This window comes from Podarcis vaucheri (genome assembly GCF_965113315.1).
Source record: "Podarcis vaucheri genome assembly, chromosome: 11".
In the NCBI taxonomy this organism is placed as follows: domain Eukaryota; kingdom Metazoa; phylum Chordata; class Lepidosauria; order Squamata; family Lacertidae; genus Podarcis; species Podarcis vaucheri.
Window position 1 is genome coordinate 42,202,023 of NC_138749.1, and position 23,919 is coordinate 42,225,941.

The following is a 23,919-nucleotide window of genomic DNA, read 5'->3' on the forward strand; positions in this document are numbered from 1 at the left end:
ATATCCAGTGATTTTTAAAGAAGGCTTCTTTCCTTTGACACTCCAGGAGACATGGGAAAGTAAGTATTCAAGAAACACACACCTTTGGACCTGTCCCCGTTGTGTGGGTTTTGCATTCAAGCCTATTTCAGGAGCTTACGGTATAACAAGGCAATCTCTGCTGAACATCTCAGCAGAGAATCTGCAATATCTATATGTTTAGCTATACTTCTTAAAACACCCGTGAATTTGCAGGCTTAAAGTCTTGAAGGTGAAATCCCAATATATGATTATATAATTGTTGAAATAAATCCTGTAATCCATCTTGCTTTAATGTGTGTAATGTGGGGTATGACATTTACTCAGTACTCTAGTTGCACAGGACTCTAATAGGATATCCTCGTGTGGCTAAATGCAGCTTTTCATTCCTGCTTCAACACTGGTAGTATAAAACGGCCAAAGCTGATTTAGAGAATTTGTAGTTGTATATGTACATTCCATAGAGCATGTGAGTCATTAGTTTAAACTTTCTCTATTATATCTTATAATGCAGACTAATGCTAAAGGATTCATAGAGACTTGCTTTAGTATGGATGTGTTCCTTAGGCAGACTACATAATATGATCCTGTTGGATTAACTTGGATTAACATTAGCTTGGCATGGAATGTTCTCAGGGTTTTTTTAAGTTGAGTTTATCCACTTCTGAACTACAAAATTGCCAGGAGAAGGCAGTTTTTGGTTAGATTGATAGCCACAAAATCGATGGAAATGCTACTGAAGGGTATTCAGGAAATCTTGCTTTCAACCTCAGAGGCCTTGGCCCCCTAGAAGCCCAAATGAAACTACTAGAAACAGAACGAAAAGAAATCAAAAGGACTTTTCTGCCATTCGAAGTAGCTAATAAAATGCAGTTGTGCAATATAACAAAACGCCATAAAAGAGGTCATCTCCATTACATATTACCCTCATGATGGTAGTACAGTAGGTATTCAGGTCATGCATATGGGGGCCCAAAGTGGGGGAATGGAGGAGTGAGAACACGTCCCCCTCCCCATATACCTGCACATCCCAGCTCCCTTCAGACCTTCCTGCCCTGAGAAAACTAGTCAGAAATGGGATCCTAAATGCATCCAGGTGAGCACACTTAGAATCCTCCTCATAATCAGGAAGCCAGATGAGGTGAGAGCTCCCAGTCATGGGCAGGAAACTATGAGCCATCAGATGAATGCATGTAGAATCCACTTTCAGACCTTTTATGCTTGTCCCTACCCACCTTATTCCACACTCATCCAGGTAACTCCATCAAATCATTCCTGAATCTGCAGCATTAAAACAGGGATGAGCAACTGCACTGGCTGCCCATCAGCTACCCTCTAATTGTCTGGGACATCCCAGATTGACAGAAGCCTCTCATCCCAATCCTGAATGTCCCGCTTTGGCTCCCGTGCTCTGGCCACACCAGAGTGCAGGACCAAAATATGGGTGTGTGTTTTCTGTCCCACACTATGGCATGAATGGGTTGTCTCGCACCAGAGCATGGGACCAAAAAATGAATGGAAAGGAAACTTACCTAGACCCTGTGCATTGCTATTCTTCCTCCTACTCCCATCGCAGCACTTCTGGAAGCTTCTGGAAGTGCGGTGCTGGATGAGGTACAGAGGCCACGCAGGCCAAAGTGGCTTCCCCCTGGGCCGCACTGGCCAGCACAGCATCTTCCAAGGCTGCAAAAAGAGGAGGAGGCCATAGAGGTGGGCCAGGGAGGGGGCAAGTGGGTGAGTCTTGATTTCCTCTCCCAAAATGTTAGCAGGTATGCCATGTATAAGGTCTTGTTTCTGAACAACTCAGGACCAGTTTACCACAAAGACCACTTGCCCTTGCATAGGCCTGTAAGGTCACTTTTGGGGGAAACTTTTGCATAGCGCTGCACTCTGCAGAATGACCCAGAATGGCCCTGCAGCATGGTGGGATGCTCTCCACACATGAACCATACATGAAGCACCATCCGTCCAGCACTTCAAACAGCTTGCAAAGACATGTATTTTTGCCCATGTTTTCTCTGACCTGTGAATCTGGACCCTGCTGTGTGACTGAATTCTTGTTTTTAATCTGTTTTTAATAATACTCTTTTACTGGTTTTTATGTTGTGTCCCTGTTTTTATGACACCATTGCTCATATGTTGTATTTTTGTATACGGCTCAGAAATGTTGAAACGTTAAGCGTCTTAGAATGCAAACACAGAAATAAATTCATCTTGCTTACCCTAACTGGCAGAGGAGTCTTGCAAGTGGTGTTTAATCCTAAAGTTGTTTACTAAGAGATAGTTCCACTGATTTCAGTGGGGCCTGCCTTCAAGCAGACCAGGTGTGCATACAATTACAAACCTAGAAATAAGTCTGGCAAAGTTTGTTCTGCCTGCCAGTAACATTTTAGTAAAAAGAGGGAGATGCCCTTCATAGGCTGCCATAGCTGTGTGGGGAAAAAGTAGTTGTGCAGGTTCTTCCCACCTGATCACTGCCATTGCGAGATGACAATTGTGTAGAAATGAATGGTCCCTGCCTGCATAGTGCCAGACCTTTTAAAGATTACATCAGCGGCGTGGAATGAAGCTATAAGCAACTAGTTCCCACACTGCTGCTGTACTCAATGTATGATGGCCACTTTGAAAAACTCTTTCTTTCTTTCTTTCTTTCTTTTTTGGTAGAACTATAGTTGAAAAGGACTAGAATAAAAGCAGGCTGCCGAGTGCAAAACAGTCAAAAGAGATGTAGTTCAAGCATGATATTTGGGATGCATTCAGCAGAGAAATCAATTGGCCAGTTACTACAAAAGATAAATTAAAGGAGAGTGCCCGTACATATTCTAGCATATTCAGACAATTGGTGAAATACAGTTCTTACTGTATGAAGTTAATTCTGTTACTGACAGTCCTAACCAGCTGCATTCTGGTGACTTGGAGCGGCCACTGAGACCCACATAACACTGGTTTTGAAAGATCTACATTGGCTCCCTGTACGTTTCCGAGCACAATTCAAAGTGTTGGTGCTGACCTTTAAAGCCCTAAACGGCCTCGGTCCTGTATACCTGAAGGAGCGTCTCCACCCCCATCGTTCTACCCGGACACTGAGGTCCAGCGCGGAAGGCCTTCTAGCGGTTCCCTCTCTGCAAGAGGCCAAGTTACAGGGAACCAGGCAGAGGGCCTTCTTGGTAGTGGCACCCGCCCTGTGGAACGCCCTCCCACCAGATGTCAAAGAGAACAACTACCAGACTTTTAGAAGACATCTGAAGGCAGCCCTGTTTAAGAAAGCTTTTAATGTTTAACAGACCACTGTATCTTAATATTTTGTTGGAAGCCACCCAGAGTGGGCGGGGTATAAATAATTTTATTATTATTATTATTATTATTATTATTATTATTATTATTATTCAGTATTAAGAAGCTAATGGAGGCTGTCTGGGAAATGCAGATAAAATTCTTCTTAGGTATAAGATGTGCAACTAACTCCAATTTTGAAATACAGTATCATGCACAAAGCACACACACCCCCACTTCAGAATAGACCAATTCCCACTGAAGCCCCAAACAATAAATTTAAAACCCCAGAAAGACATTTGTAAGAACCTCTGAAGGACACTGAAATTTGGTGCTACACTCTCTGACCTCTAGTATCACATCAAAATAGTTAGAAAAGATAGCTCATCCATGAGGAAACAATATCAGAGGCAGCAGAGTGGGAAAAGATCAGGAGCTCATCACCTTCATCTGAAACTGTTGAGAGGTGAAATAAATATTGTCTTGCACAGATGTGTACAGGGTGTGTGTGTGTGTGTGTGTGTGTGTGAGAGAGAGAGAGAGAGAGAGAGAGAGAGAGAGAGAGAATGCACCCCAAAGCCTAAAAGTAAATCTAATACCCAATAGTCTAGAAGCTAACGAAGGCTGCCACATTGATCTGAAACAAAAATCAACACTTTTCTTGTTTGTTAAACTCCCATATCTCCTAAAAGAAAATTTCAAGACTCCCTGTACCTTCACTTCTCATAGTGAAGGAATTGCCAGAAGACCCTCGGAGGCGGACCTCAGTGTCCGGGCTGAATAATGGGGGTGGAGACGCTCCTTCAGGCATACTGGGCTGAGGCGGTTTAGGACTTTAAAGGTCAGACCAACACTGAATTGTTCTTGGAAACATACTGGGAGCCAATGTAGGTTTTTCAGGACAAGTGTTATATGGTCCCGGCAGCCACTCCCAGTCACCAGCCTGGCTGCTGCATTCTGGATTAGTTGTCATTTCTGAGTCACCTTCAAAAGTAGCCCCATGTAGAGCACATTGCATTTGATATACATAAGATGTCACACACATCCCTCCAAAGGTGGTAGGTGCCATTTTCCATCCTCCACAAATAATTTATTAGTCACTTACTATATAAAGAGTGGGGACGTGGGTGGCACTGTGGTCTAAACCACTGAGCCTAGGGCTTGCTGATCGGAAGGTTGGCGGTTTGAATCACCACAATGGGGTGAGCTCCCATTGCTCGGTCCCAGCTCCTGCCAACCTAGCAGTTCAAAAGCACATCAAAGTGCAAATAGATAAATAGGAACCACTCCGGTGGGAAGATAAACGGTGTTTCCGTGCGCTGCTCTGGTTTCACCAGAAGCGGCTTAGTCATGCTGGCCACATGACCTGGAAAAACTGTCTGCGGACAAACGTTGGCTCCCTCGGCCAGTAAAGCGAGATGAGCGCACAACCCCAGAGTCATTCGTGACTGGACTTAACTGGCGGGGGTCCTTTACCTTTACCTTTTTATGTAACGAGTATAGCATACCATAAGGTCAAGGGTTAATCCTTAAGAGAGAAAACATGTCCTTTATTTTTCCAGAGAAAACTTTAATAACAACAGCCCTTTTTAAGACTTGGTTAATTGATGTTGGGAAAGATGGAGGGCACAAGGAGAAGGGGACGACAGAGGACGAGATGGTTGGACAGTGTTCTCGAAGCTACAAACTTGAGTTTGACCAAACTGCGGGAGGCAGTGGAAGACAGGAGTGCCTGGCGTGCTCTGGTCCATGGGGTCACAAAGAGTCGGACACAACTAAACGACTAAACAACAACAAATTGAGCATATGGATGCAACCCCATCCACTGCCTTCTGTTATCATAGATAACACTATGATCTTAAGATCTTAAATACAGTCAGAAACCCTGATTGCATCAGATTTAGGATTACATGCACATGATTCCCTTATATCTTCTGCTGAATGCGTGATGGTTGTGGTGGGATCATCAGACCTGGAAAAACAAATGATATTATTCCATTTCTGCCTCCATGTGTTCAGTGAATGTGTGAAAAGGGGCTAATGCCTGCTGTATGTTGAGATGCTGGAACCGGGAAATACCGTATTTTTCGCTCTATAAGACGCACCAGACCACAAGACGCACCTAGTTTTTGGAGGAGGAAAACAAGAAAAAAGGTATTCTGAATCTCAGAAGCCAGAACAGCAAGAGGGATCGCTACGCAGTGAAAGCAGCAATCCCTCTTGCTGTTCTGGCTTCTGGGATAGCTGCGCAGCCTGCATTCGCTCCATAAGACGCGCACACATTTCCCCTTACTTTTAGGAGGGAAAAAGTGAGTCTTATAGAGCAAAAAATACGGTATTTTCTATGATTTCCTGACTTTTTTTATTATAGGCTTTTATGCACTAAAACCACAGCTACTTGGTACAACTATAACTTATTTTTAGCCTGCACAAATAAGTGGATGCATCCTATTCCCTGTGCCCTAGGGCAGAAAATGATGTGGAAAGTTTCTACATAACTTTCCACACAAATGTGGTCCCAACTATTTCATATACAAGCCGATCTCTTTTCTTCTGTTTGGCAATGAAAAGCCTACTGTAGGTTGCTGTGTGCGGTGCTGGTTTTTTGTTGTTGATGATTTACCACATTTATTTATTTAAGATATATTTAGCCCACTTTTCAATTTGTAATCAAATTCCCAAAATTATGTTTCGCGCTGAAGTTTTTTGCCAACTGCCCAACAGCTAGACACAGCTGTGTTCATTTATTTTTGACTCAGCTTTGTGCATTTGAATTAGGGAAGTAAGAGCTCCCGCCCAGGCAGGATTTAGATTTAGCCCCAAAATTAAGAGCAAAACTGAAGAGCACTCAGGAAAAAAAGTTGCTTGCAATTGCCACCCTCTCCTAACCCATGAACCTCAAATCCCCTTAGCTGGGAATCATGGGTGTTCTTCCACACATGGTTGCAGAACCAGCTCCTATGTTATTTCTATCCCTTCTCCCCACCTTCTTCTTCCCCTCCTCCAGCAGAGCAGTGGGGAGGCAGGTCTCAGTCCCCAGCTCTCTCTTATGGGACTTCCAGACTGTTGCTATTCTGGGGTGGAGTTCAATCACATACCAGCAAATTCAGGTTCTGCCATTACAATTGATTGGACAACAAACCTGCTCCCCCAACAGATCAACTGTGCTTGGGAGTAGTGGTGAGTGGTGCCTGGCACTGGTAGGACACAAGGCAGGGAGGCCAACACTAGGTGGCGCCAGAGCCCATGACAGTCAGGGCTAATTAATTCTAATTTTGACCCCATCCTTCTCCTTGCTCTGTTCTACAATGATGAAACTGAGAATAAGGGCTCGTCCACATTTCCATTTGTTCCATATTGCAGGTATTAACATTACACAGCATGAAGCAACTGAATGCATAAAAAAGAACTCCTTTTGGAATAAAACATTGTCCAGACCCATTAGATTGATTCAAGCTTTAGCTGCAGAACTTTATTCAAAACAGAACAAGTGCATCAAAGATACATCCAAATAAGTCCATACAATACCTTGTGCAAGTTCAGCACAGGCTCACCATCTTCTTAGAAGTAAAATAACTTGTAACCAGAGCTGGGAAACATAGCTCTCTCACATACAGGCTCCATGAGCCGGCATTCCAGCCCCACAGCTATGCCTGGAGAGGCATCTTACTCCCACTGATGCCTGAGAACATAGCTGCCCCCCTTCCAAGATGCCAGATTTGCAATTCAATACCTTCATCACATGTTCAAAGGTAAACATTCAGGATTAGAGCAGAGAACATTCACAGTTCATTATCAACTAGTTAAAGCTCAGTATGCTGCTGTGGAAAACCCCAGTGTTAGGAATACACATTTAGCCATTCTCCATTTCAGTGTCAATTGAATGATTATACTTAACATGTCATGCCCATAAAGCATGGGCCAAGCGGTTTTGCCTTTGCCCCACTTTTAGTGCTTTCCCCCAGCACTAAAACAGAACTAATGGCAGGTGGACTTGGAGGAATCAAGATTGAGGTTGATGGGACAGTGCCCCATCAGCCTTCCACTGCAGGACTGCTCTAACTTGCCAGAGCTAACTCTAGTGACCTACTTCCTATTGTGCCAGAGCAACACAAGTGCCCTTGGCCACAGCATTGCACTGTAGTTTTTAGTTCTGTAGTTGGATGTTACTCCAGCCAAGGAACATCAGCTACTCTGCATCTCCAGACTCTCTTAGCAGGGCATCTACCTTTGTATTAGTCTAGGAAAGTGCTGGATTACCAAATAGGCAGTGTAGGCACTGGCCTATGGGCCCCATGCCCTTTAGAGGCCCTGTGGCAACAGATCAAAATAATACAGATTTGATCTTGAAAGAAAATTGCAAGCAAGCTTTCTTAGTTCAATGTTATTCCACTAGTGCACATGCACGAGGAGGACCCCAATATTTCAACTGCCTAGGCCCTAGAGGACTCTGCATGGCTTAATCCAGCACTGGTCTTGGAGTATCCACTAGGATATGCTATTTCCTTTTGGTCCTACCTACGTATGCACCCAGACTGGTGTTGGGTTCCCCAAGCACAAGCTGGTGCCAACAATTTTACACAGAGAATTATAAGTCAGGTCCCTCAAATTTTCATTTGTCTAGCAAAAATATAGGCCATTACACTTGCTAATTGGCCTAGGGGTGAACACTGTCTTTATATAGATTTCCACAACCCGCACCCCAGCCACCCAAATAGACTCATCACTTGCGTGAAAGGCATGTAAGTAACTGCAATTTGTTAGATGAGTTGATTTGATCGTTTGGAAATCCTCCTATACCGTATATGAAAAAAGAGTGTCAGCTGGATATTGAAAGGCATAGAAAGCTCTATAGGAAATGTTAGAAAAGCATAGGGCTCTTAAGTGCACACCCTAGGAAAATAGATACTTTAAGATTGGATCCCTGCCGTATGAGCTTTCCTAGATGATATTGGTAATTTTACAAAACAGTACAATTCAGGGACCCTATTGACCAGAAGTCACATAAAATTTATCTAAACTCTGTAAAATATAATGTATTTTATGTATAAGGTAAATGATTGAAACTAACTGAATGTCAAATGTTGCCTCAAATTGGGTCATCCATTTGGAGACAGAGCCTAATAATTCTGCACTGAAACAATGTGTGACACAGTTCGTCCTCTTTTTTAAAGTGGGATTAATTAGTAGGAGCATGCTTTTTGATATTTTTGAACCCAATTCTCCTATTATAAAGCTGAAGAGTTGCTAAAGAGATTTCCAGAGTATTAAGATAATTTAGAGAGGGGGTTGGGAATCACAAGAATATAAATTTGTCGTGAGTAATGACTATCTTTTTATAGTAGGTTAATTTGCAAAGAATATTCTATATACAGCTACTGAAGAATGGTACTTAATGTAGTAATTCAATATTTACAGAAGATTGATTGATTGATTGATTGATCGACCGGCTGACTGACTGACTGAATTTATTTCTAGCCCATTCTATAAGCCAATTGTATCTTTGGATAGCTTAGGGCAGATGACACCACTATACTTTTAAATCATATTCACATTTAAAACACATGAGTTCCCCCAAAGAATCCCGAGAACTGAAGTTTCCTCCTCACAGAGCTACCATTCCCAGCACCCTTGAGTAAAGTTTGTTATGTTAAAACTAAAGTCATGTGCATTGAATGTGCTTTAAATGTATAGTGTGGATCTACCCAAACTAAAAAATACAGTTAAGAAACAGAGGTTTCACTTTCAAGGAACAATAACCACAGATTAAACTAATATGCAGCCCAGCAAAAAATGAGGAAAGCCTGCTGGAGCTGGCCAACAGATCATTTGGTCAAATATCCTGTTGTCCCAGTGGCCAGCCAGATGTCTTTGGGAAACCTGCAAGTAAGACGTGAGCACAACAGCACTCTCTCCACCTGCAATTCCCAGAAACAGCCTCTGACATTGGAGGTGGAATATGGCAACCGTGGCTAGTAGCCATTGATAGCCTTATCCCCCATGATTTTATCTAATCCTCTTTTAAAGCCAAGCAAGTTGGTGTCCATCACTGTGGAGGTGAATTCCACTGATGATCTGTGTAGATCCCTGTCTCAGAATTGGACAAATTCATGAAGAGTAAGTCTTGTAGGCATTTGCCATTAGGTACATCTCATTTGCCATTAGGGACGCGGGTGGCGCTGTGGGTAAAACCTCAGTGCCTAGGACTTGCTGATCGTAAGGTCGGCGGTTCGAATCCCCGCGGCGGGGTGAGCTCCCGTCGTTCGGCCCCAGCTCCTGCCAACCTAGCAGTTCGAAAGCACCCCTAAGTGCAAGTAGATAAATAGGGACCGCTTTATAGCGGGAAGGTAAACGGCGTTTCCGTGCGCGGTGCTGGCTCGCCAGATGCAGCTTTGTCATGCTAGCCACATGACCCAGAAGTGTCTTCGGACAGCGCCAGCTCCCGGACTCTTGAGCGAGATGAGCGCGCAACCCTAGAGTCGGTCACGACTTGCCTTCGGGCAGGGGTACTTTTACCTTTACCTTTTTACATCTCAAAGGGATTTACTTCTGAGTTGAAGCTGACACTGTAGATATACCTTGGCTATTAACCATAACAGCTAAATGGAAACTCTGTGGGTTTGATCCAAACTGAGTCAAGCTTAGAGCAGAACCATTGAAGTCATCGGGACTTTTCTTGCTGATTTCTGTGCATTGGAAAAGATACAGTAACGAATGGGATATCGCCAGGTCCATTGCATTTGTGTAGACCACAAAACCCATGCTGGTTGGCCCCATTTTCTTTCCATTTGCGGTGCAGGCAGGTGCAACTCCAGTAGGGGTTCATCTGAGAATCTGTACGATTTATGGCAACTTGATGAATTGATTCTTAGCCTAGAGAACATTCAGTTTAGCCATTCACGGGGCAGCCATTCCTCTGCCTTTCAGAGGGTTTCCGTGTTCAATTGGGGTTCTGTGTTTGTTAGCATACACCCCACAGGCAAAGTGAGATGAAAGGAGCTAGCATCTCAGAAAGCAGATTCCTGAAGGCAGCACACATAGATCAGTAATTAAAGTGTGGAGTCATAAATTTCTAACTTCGCCAAGAAATAGGAGGGTTAGGTTACACAAACAATCAACCAAGGCAGAAAAACACCCCTGAACACCAATATACACATTTACTCAAACAATATCACAGCCATTGGAAACTTGGTAACTAATCGACTTGGATTAATGATATGTTGCACGTAAATCAGCTGTATTGTCAAAACACTGCTCCTTTAATCCCTTGTAAATTATGGGGTTTATAAAAGCAGATTTTTATGGATCACTGAATATTGTTTAAATATACATATGGAATGGAGTTTAAGTGCTAATCCGCTGCCATTTAAATAAACCAAGTATCCATCATTGGACTCTGTTATGTCCCAGCACCTAATCATTTAATAAACTCACAGCTAGTCTAAACTCGTCTATGCTGGAATCCAATTTTGGATTTACGCTTGCATGTTCCATACTGCAGCACAGAATATACTGTTAAGACCCGTGTTGGTTCCTTTCCTTTTTCTTTTTTTTTAACTGTTTGTTTTCATTTAGTTTTGTCCTACTGGCAAGCTACACTTTATAGACCAATGGAGAAAATAGATCTGCCTGACAATATTTGCACTAGGTGCTTTGTAAATGAGATTGTATTTTATTGAAAGCTGAGTCCTACATCTGCTTTGCTTTATCAACAAACCATGCAAACATGCTGATGGTTCCAGTCCAGAAATCTATTTGTAGACTAAGAGGAAATGCAGAAGGTTCACGTAATTGGTAAAGGGAAATCCATATGTGCTCTTCGATTGGGTTTTTTTTTGGGGGGGGGGTGTTTTCTTTTTTTACCCATGACTACACCGTTCTACTCTTTAAATGATGACGTTTTGATGTTGAATGTTAAACACAGTCTAATGCTGAACACAGATGTTACTGAAATAACCTTACATGCAGTGCTTCCAAATAAGTCTTTGCCAGTAGCTATCAGCATTTATATTACTCATTCCTGATCTCAGATCCATCTTATTCATTCCTGGTTTCTACTCAAAATCTAGATCTTGCAGCAGAGGATGTTAGATGTGCTTGTTCATAATTGAAAGGGCATCTTTAGAGAGTCTTGAAAAGGGAAGTTGGAGCCACCCTTAACCAGTTCAACATTTTCCTCAGTTGTGTCATAGGGAGGCAGAGGACAAAAGTAGCCCCCATCTATGAACTATGGCAGGCTGAACGTCTCTTGTGGATATGGATCTTGTGACTCCTGTTCTATTGCCTTTCTGCTTGTTCCAGTGGAAGATGGAAACTGTCAGGAAAACCATCCTGTATCTGATGATGACAGTGATGTTGCCTGAGAGTAAATACGTATGAGACACCCCCATCCAAAACCCCCCCCCCTGCTCTTTAAAATCAAACCATACATGTGGACTATTCAAATGTCAGGGTGGTTGCTTTCTTGATTAGCCTGCCATTTAGCCTACCATGCAGGGATTTCTTCCTAGCCTTGGTTCTATATTTCTAGGAGCCTACAGTGCTACTTTTCTTTTCTGTCTTATTTCTTCAGTCAACTTTGGAGCTGGAAGAAATCCCACAGTCACACTTTATTGCCCCTTGCCAAATGTTGTCTACATGCAGATATCCTCCATGGCTGAAGGCCTTCCACAGATCACCAACTCCACTCACAGAGGACCCCTCTCACTTGGAAATACTTGCATCCTGTGTCCCTAAACCATTTATTCACCTCTACACTTTAGTATTCTAATATTAAAAAGTAAGAATACCAAATCAATAATAATGATATAGCTAGGCATGTACCTGATTAGGCCCTCTGAAGAGACAATTCTATTGCCCTCTTCAAGAATATACCAGTTTTTGTTTTTATTCTCTCAGATACAGTCAGATAAACTGCAGTCCCTCGAATCAGGGTGCACTAATAGCCAACAGTTCAATTCAGATATATTTTAGTGTTAACTGGTCTACAGTTAGCCAAGACAGCTTAGGACGGTTCAGTAATAATGAGCACTACAAATGCATTTTCAATATAGCAAATTAGTGGTATTAATTGGGCTCCTAAGTGGAGGCCAAGCATTTCAATTTTACAGATATATAAAGCACTGTAATGCTTTGCTCTTATTTAACTGCAAAGTATATTGATTCATTCATTTGCTGGGATTATTTAAGAATACACTTCAACTGTATTGTACATTCACACTGAATAATAAGTGACTGACACACACACACACACACACACACACAAGATCCACATCCACATTTAATTTCAAATGGAAGATTGAAGCAAGCTCACATCTAGAATCCCGGGAGAAGAGAAGCCTAAAGGAGGCTCCCTGGAGTGCCTCAAAGCAATTGTCAGTGGGAAAAACATTCTACATAGTTTATTACCCAGAACAGAGCTGATTGTTCAGAGAGACAACACAGGAAGGACAGTGACGCAGCTGGAATGCAAAAGATGAGACTGACAGGAGCCAAGAACACACCTGCTGGGGGTGAGAAGTATGCAGGTCTCAAAAAGAAGGAACACTCCAGGACCTTTAAAAGGTGGCATGGTATCCTGCCAGTCAACTTATTGTCATAACCTGCTATTCACGGTAAACTATCTAAAGTGTGCTCAGTACCTTGGACAGCTAGAGACTGGTACAGAGGGAAGACTTTCTTGGGGCTCTAGGAAGTAGTGTGCCACCTGTCCTCAGAAAAACATGATTGTTCTACTTATGGAGAAAAATGTCCCCTGTCCTGTTCAGACCTCAAACAGGACAACTTTTTCATGCATTTGAGCTCATCCTCCTCCTCCTCAAAACTGTGTGGGCAGAGGGTTGGTCCGGTGGGAGGAGGAGAGCAAGAGCATGAGTGGGAATTTCTGCTGGCAGAGAGTGGTTCATTACGAGCAGAACTAAGAGTGAAAGCGAGAGTTATCGTAGGACACAGATAGGGGGTGGGGTGGGGCCGGAAGGAGGAGTTTGAGAGAGAGATTTTGTGCAAGCAGAGGGTGGGTTGAGGCAAGCGAGAGGAGGTGTTTGAAGGGGCCTTGTACGATGTGAGAGAGAGAGTTTTTGTGGGAGGGAGGATGGGATGGACTTGGAGAGTGGAGTTTTGCATGGGTCCACTCTGTCCATCCGGTGAAGAGCAAGAGGAATTGGGAAAGAGAGTTTTTGTGCAGGCAGAGGCAGGTGGGTCGGAGAGTGAGTTCAGAGTTCACTTGAAGTCTTAATTAATAATGGTCCATTTGCAGAAACCGGAATCAGGGAAATGGTTGCTTAGAAATCTCACTAGCATAGTTAGTTTGACCACCATCAAAGTAGATTAGCAAGAAGAGTTATATTTTAGTTCAAAGGGGAAAACATAGAAAAGCAGAGAAGTACATAGTCAGGAAAGAAGGTCAGAAGGTTCTGGGGTGGTCAACTTTTCACCCCATAAGCATTCTACCATCAAGTTTTCTATAGAACTAACTGAAGAACAGATATATACATTACTTGATTTCACCATCTGAGAGTGTCTTTTTAAATGTGAGTAATCATGGAATAACAGCAGAGACATGTCACCACATGATACCATTTCCCTGTAAAAAGTGAGAGATTCCCTGTAAAAAATGATCTCAGAAGACCTAGGAATTCATATGCGGATCTACATTTTGCAGCTGGTCCATGTTCTAGTCAGCTACTCTAAAAATTCAGCTAAACCATTAACAAGTTCAGCTGCAGTGCTGTAATTTCTAGTTCAGGGCTATCTCTAATTTTGGTATGGACTCATAAATCAGCCTGGAATGCTGGAAGCTAAATCCAGACATGGACCAGAGGTACATGAACCTTAACAAATCTTTGAAACAATCTGGCTTTTCCCCCTGTAGAAGAATCTCAAATCAACCCACTCTGTTTTTCATTATGAATATCAACCAGAGTTCCAATGGGAACTAGTTCATTTTAAGAAGATGGCAAAATATTAGACTAGGAGACTGCACATGTGCTAAGTCATCCTCTGAGTTATGGTTATGGCATTCACGAGTAGGCCTGCCCAACACTCCCCTACAAGTAAATGTACGTAAATGGTAGCCAACTGCTTGCATTTTAAATATTTATCAATAAAAATAAACCTACTCCTGCCAGATTGATTTTGGGACTATTAGAAAGCACCTTTAAAATGATCTCACAAATAAGTCTGCCCACAGAAGTATCTATATAATTTCCTTTGCATTAGAGGCATGCCAGTAAGTGCTTCCTGGAAGTATGTGTAGCCTAAATAAAGCTTGGAGATTTCACCTTTGTTCCTTCTACGTGCTAATGCAGAGATATAAAAGCCAATGACAGTATATGTGAACCAGAACATGATCAACATCAAGCCTCTCTTTTGTCATTTTCTTTTTAATACAAAACCCAACAAAGCCAAAATGTCCATGCTTAAATAGACATGGATCCAGACCAAAACATTAGGTTGGAATAAGGTCAAGCAGAGAAATACTTAAAATTGCATCAGGAATGTTCAGTGGCTCTGCTCCATCTCTGAGATATATCTGCTGATGGAGCCTATTAACTGATCTCTATATAAATCTGCAATTTATACCATTTTATGGTGCTAAGAACTTGGTTTCTCTATCTTTTATTTATCCTGTAAAGCTTTGTTGAAAAAATCTTATCATACAACAGTGTTTGTGTGCAGTGGCCCAATTAACATGGCCAAGGAAGATGGGAGTTGAGGGCCAACAATATCTGAAGGGTCACTGCTATACAAAAAAACATGAATTAAGTACCCCAAGGTATTATAGTGAACATGCTGGCCTGGTTTCTTTGGTAACTATGAATATTAAAGACAGCAAGTGAACCTGAAGTCTCATCCATCCAACTATTCAGTTGTTGTTTTTGGACATTGTTGTACCAGTGAGGACACCAAATGCATTCTTCTTCTTCTTGGGCCCAAAGCCTGTTGTCTTTTCTGCATGCCTCCCACATGCTTCATCTAGTAGAACGTGAAACTTATGTTATCACCTTTCTCCATTATGCCATTAAAGTTTATCCACTTAGGCAGCAAAAGGATTGCTATCTGTTCCGCTATATGTGCTGGCCATTTCCCCAAAGATGGATTCATACAGTGATCTCCCAAGGTACGCCTATTGTGCTATAGGTGGCAGTGAAGGGGGGAGATTATCCAGGACAAGCAACTAGAGTAACTCTGCACTGCTGTCCAGCTCTTAATACTAACACTCATCTGTTAGGAAATGATGCTCATTCCGATCTCTGTGTCCAACCAAGGTCACAGGAACATAAGAAAAACCTTGCTGGATCAAGCCAAAGGCCCATCTAGTCGAACACCCTGTTATCACAGTGGCCAAACAGATGCCTATGCAAAGCCCACAAGCAGGACCCAAGCTCAAGCACTCTTTCCTCTTCTGCATTTCCCAGCAACTGGCATTCAGAAGCATACTGCCTACAACTGCGGAGGCAGATACACTGCCATTATGGCTAGCAGCCACTAAAGTCCTTATCCTCCATGAATGTTTATAAACCTCTTTTAAGGCAATCCAAGTTGGTGGTCCTCACCGCTTCCTGTGGGAGCGAATTCCAATAGGTTACATGGAATTCAGCATCCTGATTAGAACACTGGCCAGCCAGATGCTCTGAGAAACCCCACAATCCACAAGGCATGAAGAAGACAGAATTTCCTCCATTGTATGTTGCCAACTCCTGGTATTCAGGGGCCACAGCTACTGTTTGGTGCTAAATGTTGCGAATTTCCCCCAATCCCATTTCAAAGACACATCACCACATCTTGTGGCAGCAAATTGCATAAGCTAATTATCTGTTCACAGATACATTTGTGCCCACACCAAAGAGGTAATCAGTGAGGTCTGGGCTGACAGCACTTATTACCATTAAATGGAAGAGGAGCATTTAGCACTGAACATCTGCTCTGTCGGCAAACATCGCTCTGTCGGCGAACATCCACGGCTGCGCAGCTGTGGAGGGCTACCTCATTTCACTGGATTGGTATAACTGGATCCTGAATGCTATCTCCCTGGAAAAGTGTTCCAACCAAAGTTAAGCACTTTTCAGTGCTATTAAACATTATCTTCAATATGCTCAATTGAAATTAATGGGACTTAAATTAGGTGGACTATGTCCCAATTTTGTAGAAGACCCTGTACATATCAGTCCTTTTAATCAGAAACACTTATAATTATTTCCCAAATTTTCATACCTTAATATATAATATCATTCAGTCAACAACCAAAATGCTTTGAGACAGAGAATTCACTTCTATTTGTGTGCGCTTGTATATGTATCACTATGTGTTTCTGCATATGTATCAATTTAAAAATGAAAATACAAAAAAGAACACTATAATAAGGTTTTTATACAAAATTACAAAGCATGGTATTATGTTTCACTTTTTTATGCTTAGAATTTTTTGAGCAGCACCAGGAACAAGATTTATTCAGCTTTATTCCAATCTTCAGGAAAAATAACTAAGCGCAACCCTATATCTTCTATGACACCTTTAATGTGGTTCTTCGGGATTGTAGATTTTGGTTGCTAACGCACACAGAGAGGGGAGGATAGCGCTGAAAAATCAATACAACTGAATGAAATACTCGGCCACAAGAAAGCGCAAATCTTTCACAGTTAAGGGCTGAAATTTACAGTCTACATGCAAATAAAATCCCCATATAAATGAATGATAGATTTACCTTGGCAGGAAACAAAAAGACAGGGGCTAAGAATAACTTATTTTAATGACAATCAGGAATATTATGTGCAAAGGTGGAATGTGAAGTGAGGGAAATAGAAGGATATTTTTCTGCAGACAGCCTTTGAGAAAACACTCTCCATAACATTTGGTGTTGTAGAGACAACAAATATTCTTGCCTAGGAAATCCTGACAGATATGTTTCCTCTGCAGGAAGGAACAAAGGCAATAGCCAACATTGTGAAAAGGCCATGGTGGTTATGGGTGGTGGCTGTTGCCCATTGGGACTGGAAGAATGAAAGGCCCAGCAGTAGATGGAGCCAGAGCCAGTCACATGCACAACAATGATCAATAACAGTGCCATTCTCTGGACTGGACTGGATGTAAGTAAGAAGGGAGGCAGGTGGGATATGTGGCTAAGAGGAGACTCAGATTGGTGGGGCAGTTATAGGACTGTATCCAGCATTGCATGAGCTTGTGCAACCTATATTCCCCTTGTTAAGTATAATTGGTTTAATTGACACTGAAACGGTGAATGCCTTTGTATTGCTGAAAATTCTTTAACATGGGGATTTTCCATGGAGCTATATTAATGCCAAGAATGGGCTCTCTGAGCTTTAACTGAGTTGTTAATTAACCATTGTTGTTTCCTGCTAGCTAGCACGTGAGTGTTTAACCTTAGATCACATGGGAGGTTATTGAATTGCAAGTCACCATTTTGAAAGGGAGTTTCCAGGCATGGCCAAACTTGGCCCTCCAGATGTTTTGGGACTACAGTTTCCATCATCCCTAGCTAGCAGGGCCAGTGGTCAGGGATGATGGGAATTGTAGTCCTAAAACATCTGGAGGGCCAAGTTTGGCCATGCCTGCTTTAGTCTTTGTTCTCAGACTCTGTGTGAGTGAGGATGTAAATGAACCTCCCCAGGTAAATAGCCCAGGCAGGATGTAGGCTGGAATGCAGGCTGTGGGGAGAGACAAGCCTCTGCTTCTAGGTCTGTTGGAATTATTTCATATTTTGTAAGATGCTGGTCCTATGCCCTCGACCAGCATAGCTCTTGTGGAACTGTTTGGATGTATCATCTGATGTTTCTGTTTCATTTTGAATAATGTTCTGCAAGTAAAATTTTGAACAAGCTAACAGGTCTAGACAATGCTTCTTTTCAGAAGCAATCAGATTTCATGCATCCATTTGCTTCAAATTATGCAATATTAATATCTGCAATACCCCTCCTTTCTCCGCCCAAACCCCTCCCACCATAGCTGTCAACGTTTTTAAAGGGAAATTCCCTTATTCTGAATAGGATTCCTCGCAAGAAAAGGGCAAAGTTGACAGCTATGCCTCCCACATTGTGAGTGGGTGGGTGGCCTCACCCACAACTGGATAAAAGAATCTTGAACTGCTTGCAAAAGGTTCCAGTTTGGAGCAACTCCTTCCTCCTCCTCCGGCTACCATGTAAGACACAATCTGCAGTGCTTGGCAGGCCTCTGTGAAGGTAAAGAGGATAGTTCACACTGTACAAGGGGCTACAGGAAGGAAGAGAAGGGGAAAATTAGTTGTTTGAGTTGCCTTCTGCTTGTACAATGGTGGAGATCACTCATAGTTTATCTTTTTCTTATTAATCTACCTTGTGCAGTACATTATACATTTTCATGTATCATACTGGGAACTAATTTTGAGAAAAATTGAGGTGCTAAAAGAAAAGAAAAGCTTATTTAGGGTGTGTGTGTGTGTGTGTGTGTGTGTGTGAAAACATTTGCCCAGCCTATGTATTCCAGGCTTGCTGGAAAATTGGGACTGTCTGTCCCCTACCTCTAGGTCTAAATTTTCAGCAACCTTAATTTTACCTCTAACAACCTGATAGGCAGAGAGCCGGGAGGCTGTCATCTGCAGAAGGGTGCAATGCCTCCTGGCTTCACAGCAGGGAGGTGATAGGTCTCCCTATGATTGACTGACAGCGAGGGAGATCGAGCAGACTACCATATGTTCCCTGAAAGGAGGGAACACCAATTTGGCGAATAAATCACACACATTTTTCACATTAACTGTTGCCATCGAACAATTTTCACATTGAAAATGGCATTAACAAAGGGCATGTGCATTAGCTATGGTGATTTACTCTCTACCATATGTCTGTTAAGTGACATGCTGTTTGTGTGGGTGACGGTGCTATATGTAATAGTATGTAAACAAAACACTCATGAAAAGGAAAGAGAGAAAATAAAAGACTGAATGCCTGCCAAACCGAAAAAAGGAAGTGAACAGCAGGGAATGAAATGGCTTTCTTTCAGATTTCTAAGAAATGATTACCAATAACAGAGGGTGGCTTTTTTTTTTTTAAAGGTCCTCAGCAAGATATTACTTGGCAAACTCTTCTTGTAGGTAGATAACATGCACAAGTATCAAAGGATGATTGGAGTGACTTGCATTGAGTGATCCAACAAACCCAATTGTGTCCAAGAATACTGCAGGGTCTTTCATGGATTTCTACTAATGTTTTTCCAAACTTCAAGAATGTCCTGTCCCCCCCAATTTCTGGATTTGAGGCACACTTTACCCTTACACACAATGAAAGTTTGTTTTCAGAGTGTGCAAAGATAAGAGGCACTCATCCTCAAAAGAATCTTGCTGTGCATTACAGAATTTTTCAGAAGCAGCGTTCTTGGGCAAATTACCTCATGCCACCAATATGAGGTTCAAACAGTCCTACTTGCATTCCATACTGCTTTCAGCCATCCATTGTGTTGTGTCATTGGACCCACTGACACTATACATCTAAAGCAGTATCGTATCAAATCTGAACAGCGATGGCTTCCCCCAAAGAACTGTAGTTTGTTAAGGGTGTTGAGAGTTGTTAGGAAACCCAATTCCCCTCACAAAGCTACAATTGCCAGAGTTGATTAGCAAAAGGATTAATTGTTATAGCACTTCTCACAATTTTTTGGAAACAAAAAAATCCAACACACACATGTGTTTCCCTTCTGCCCTACAGCCCAGTAACTGGAGGTGCTTTTTCTACTAGCAAGGCTGGAGGAAGACCAGGCTAGCCCCATCCAACAGCCAGAGCCGGAGCAGCTGCCTTGATGTTCTTCCTGGGAGGCAGTAAGTATAACCTCTCAGTGGCCCTTTGTCTTCATCTGGTGGCAGAGGCCATATTGTGCTCTCCTCCTTAGAATGAAGTGCTCCCACCTATATGAGAGAAGGGAGGAGGCATGACTCTTAAGGTGGCACCTGCTGCCCCTGATTTTTGTTACAGATTTGCATTCAAAGTAATGAACAGTTTCAGGCCAATTGTAAAGAGTGAACCCTAAACCTGTGTGAGAAGACATCTTAATGGTGCCATAGGAGTTTAGACCCACCTTTAATACCAACATGAAATGCAGCACCTAAAAAAGAATCATTTATTTCTACATCTCCCAATATGGCAGGAGCGTGGAATCCTTGGCCATCCAGATGTTGTCCAACTACATTTCCTAGCATGCTAGACTATTTGCCTTGCTGGCTGAAGCTGATGTTGGAGTCCAGCAGCAGCTGGAGGTGCATATTCCCCATCCCTGTTCTGCAGGGGGCATAGGGATGCTTGATATGCAGAGTGTCCCAGTTTCAATCCCTGTCATCTTCAGTGAGACAGGTGATATGGCAGGTGATATGGCAGAACTTTCCATGGAAGCTTCTGCCCACATAGAGAATTTTGCACTAGACAGACAAATAGTCTGATCCGGCATAAGGCAGCTTCCCATTCCACTTTCTCCCTCTGTCTGCCTAACTCCTTTCCTTGCTCCCAATGGCTCTGGATCTGCTAGTATGACCCACCTTGGGTCAATTCACAACCCAGTTGTTGGTAGCAACCTACCAGCTAATGATCAATACAGTCAAGCAGCCTTCATCAACCTGGTTTCCTCAGCTGTTTTGGACTACCAAGTGTCCAGCTGTTCCAGCTGTCAGGTGAGTTGCAGCCCAAATCAGCCATAGAGCACCAGAGTTGTGGCAGCCTCACTGGAGGTCAGAGATCCTGAACCTTTAAAGAGCTTTCTTTTCTTTCACTGTTTATATACCACTTAATTACAATGGTCTCTAAGCAGTGTACAGTAACTCAGTATGATAAAAATCAAAACCAGTTAAAATGACAGGGAAAATAAATAAAAAGTTCAACAGGGTCTGTTTGACCTCAACTGGAAGGGGATTCCATAAAATAGTTGATGAGAAGCAGAAGTGGAGTTTTCCCTATTCTAACATTACAGGAAGGCAAGGTGCACTTGCTACACAGTGCCCTTTGGACTAGCAATGAGAGGCACAGAAGTTTTGCCTAATGCTGAATCCGAGTGACATATACCTTCCTTTTCCCAGAACACCTCCAACATTCCTTCATGTGCAGTGCAATGCCAAACCACAGGGAGCCCTTCTCCTGACGCACTGCCAACAGCTGGAATCAAAAGAGAGAATTGTATCAGCACAAACCGCAGGAGTATCAAAACCTAGCAGCACCTTCATCCATAACCTATCCCCATTCATCCGTAGCCTGGATAAAGTGCTGAGATAAAGTGAATAAGCTGTGCCTGAGTATTCTCAGAAATGGTTTTAATAATTCTCCTTGAAGATCTTTTAAAATGTGCTCGAGCTCTTGTAAAAAACACACAGCCCACCAACGCCAAATTCAGCAACGTAATGAGATTCAGCAAGAAAAGCTCACAATCAACGCCAGCTGTTGCCCAATTAAACTCAACAGTTCACAGGTGTTCGCCTGAGAATACACAGTTTTGCCGAAGCCAATCTATGTTCTTAACAAACCCTTCAGAGAGGGAAGGGGGAAATGAGATGTGTTTGATAGGGTGATCTCTTTCAAAAGTTGGTTGTTTAAAAAAAAATTGTACGTTCGTGTCAAGAATCTGATGCACAGCAACCCCCCCCCCCTTCAATTAATTACAGTTTAGTAAAAATGGAAAAGTCAGCCTTAATAGCTGAAGCCTATGCCTTGTCATTCTCTTCTGGGTGCTTTGATTTTCCCTTAATAGGCTTTGGTGTCTGTCTCAGGTGCCACCTCTTTATGCAGAGCTAATATATTCATTGATTCACATTTGGGCTGTGTTTACATTATACAGGCAAATAGTGCTGGCCACTTCTGTAGGAGAGTTATATTGGAGCTAGGTTTCTAACTTCTATAGGGTGCTCAAACTTATATATTGGGCCTAGAGTGTTTACCTCTATATGGTGCTCAAACTTCCCTTATGTGCCTTTCCCCCCTTTATTATTGGTTTGCTTTTTGGAGATAGAAAATATTGAGGTAGGAGAGGAGTTAATGTGTGCCAAGGCATCTATTTTCAAGATCAGTGGGCACAAGACCAGGCCAGAGGTCTATCTCGTTCACTTCCTGTTCTCACAGTGGCCAACTAGATGTCTATGTGGAAGCCTACAAGCAGGACTGAGGGCAATAGCACTCTCCCCACTAAATTGAAATTTAGAGACATACTATCTCCAGCAGTGGAGGCAGATCATAGCCTTCATGCCTAGTAGCCACTGATAGTCTTGTCCTTCAGGAATTTGTGTAGTCCTCTTTTGGAGCCATCGGCCACACTTCCACTTGTTCCATACCTAGAAAGCATGGGTCCAAGCAGTTTTCCACTTGTTCCGTGCTTTCTGGACATCATGCCCTCCATTTTTTTCTGATGGAAATAGGGGCACCCTATTCCGTATTTAATTTATTATTTATACCCCGCACATCTGACTGGGTTGTCCCAGCCACTCTGGGCGGCTTCCAACATATATAAAAACATACCGGTAATAAAACATTAGACATTTTTTTTAAAAAAAACAAAACCTTCCCTATACAAGGCCACCTTCAGATGTTTTCTAGAGGTTGTATAGTTACTTATCTCTTTGGCTCTGATTCAGCAGTAAACAACAGGTTTACTTGGGTGAATATAGTGGGGCAAGTAGAAGTATGGATGAGCCCTAGGTTGGTGGCCTTCAGTACATGTTATGAGAATGATAGTTTAAAGAAGTACTTTCTTTTGTCTGTATTCATTTAGTGTACTCAAGCCAAAGAGAACTGATTAACCAGTCACCTGAAGCAGAAGCAGTACTTTTCAGCCTACAAATGAAGTAGTTTTCAGGATAGCAGTCCCCAAATCCATTGTAATGCTGTAGAATTGTAATTCCTGGAGTGTTGTAGACCCTGGTTGTCTAAGTTATAGGTTATAAGGATTAAAAAGTGGTCAGAGTTTTAAGTTAGCAAATGACTGAGAGAGTTGTTTTCATATCGGCCTCTGTATTCATACCGGTTCACTTTTATTTGTGTCTATGTACAGACAATTGGTGAAAATGCTAAGAGACATGGGGTTAATGTTAAATAGAAACTCATGGTATTTATCCTTAAACTTGAGATGAAAGCACTTCACCCCACCCCACAATGAAACGCTGTTCCTATGTGTTCTGCTTCCAATTTCATTTAATAATACTTAATAATAATAATAATCTTCAGAATGATGCACTGCACTTCCTTTGATCTTCAGCTCTCAAAGGTACTTTATAATCACATATTTCCACCACACCCTAATGATGTCGGAATCAGACCTATAAACACATGAGATTAACACTTGGCTCTATGAAAACGAGTGGGAATTATTCAGCCACTGACTTCAGCGGAGACAGGAAGCTTTACCTTAAATAGGAAAGAAAATTTAACTGTGTTGAGGAGATTTTTATGTTCTTAGTGTTTCTGCTATGAATTTGATGATGCTAGAAAAATCAAAATAGTAAAAACATTGTAGTTGTATTAGGGATTATGAATAAGATTGAAATGTAATTGGATTAAATAAGATTTTGGAAGCAAAATTAAATGAATTTATCTTACCTTGAAATCTAGCATGTGAGAGGCCATCTAAAAAGTATAATTGGCTTATCAAATGGTTTATTTTTGAATTGTAATTGTA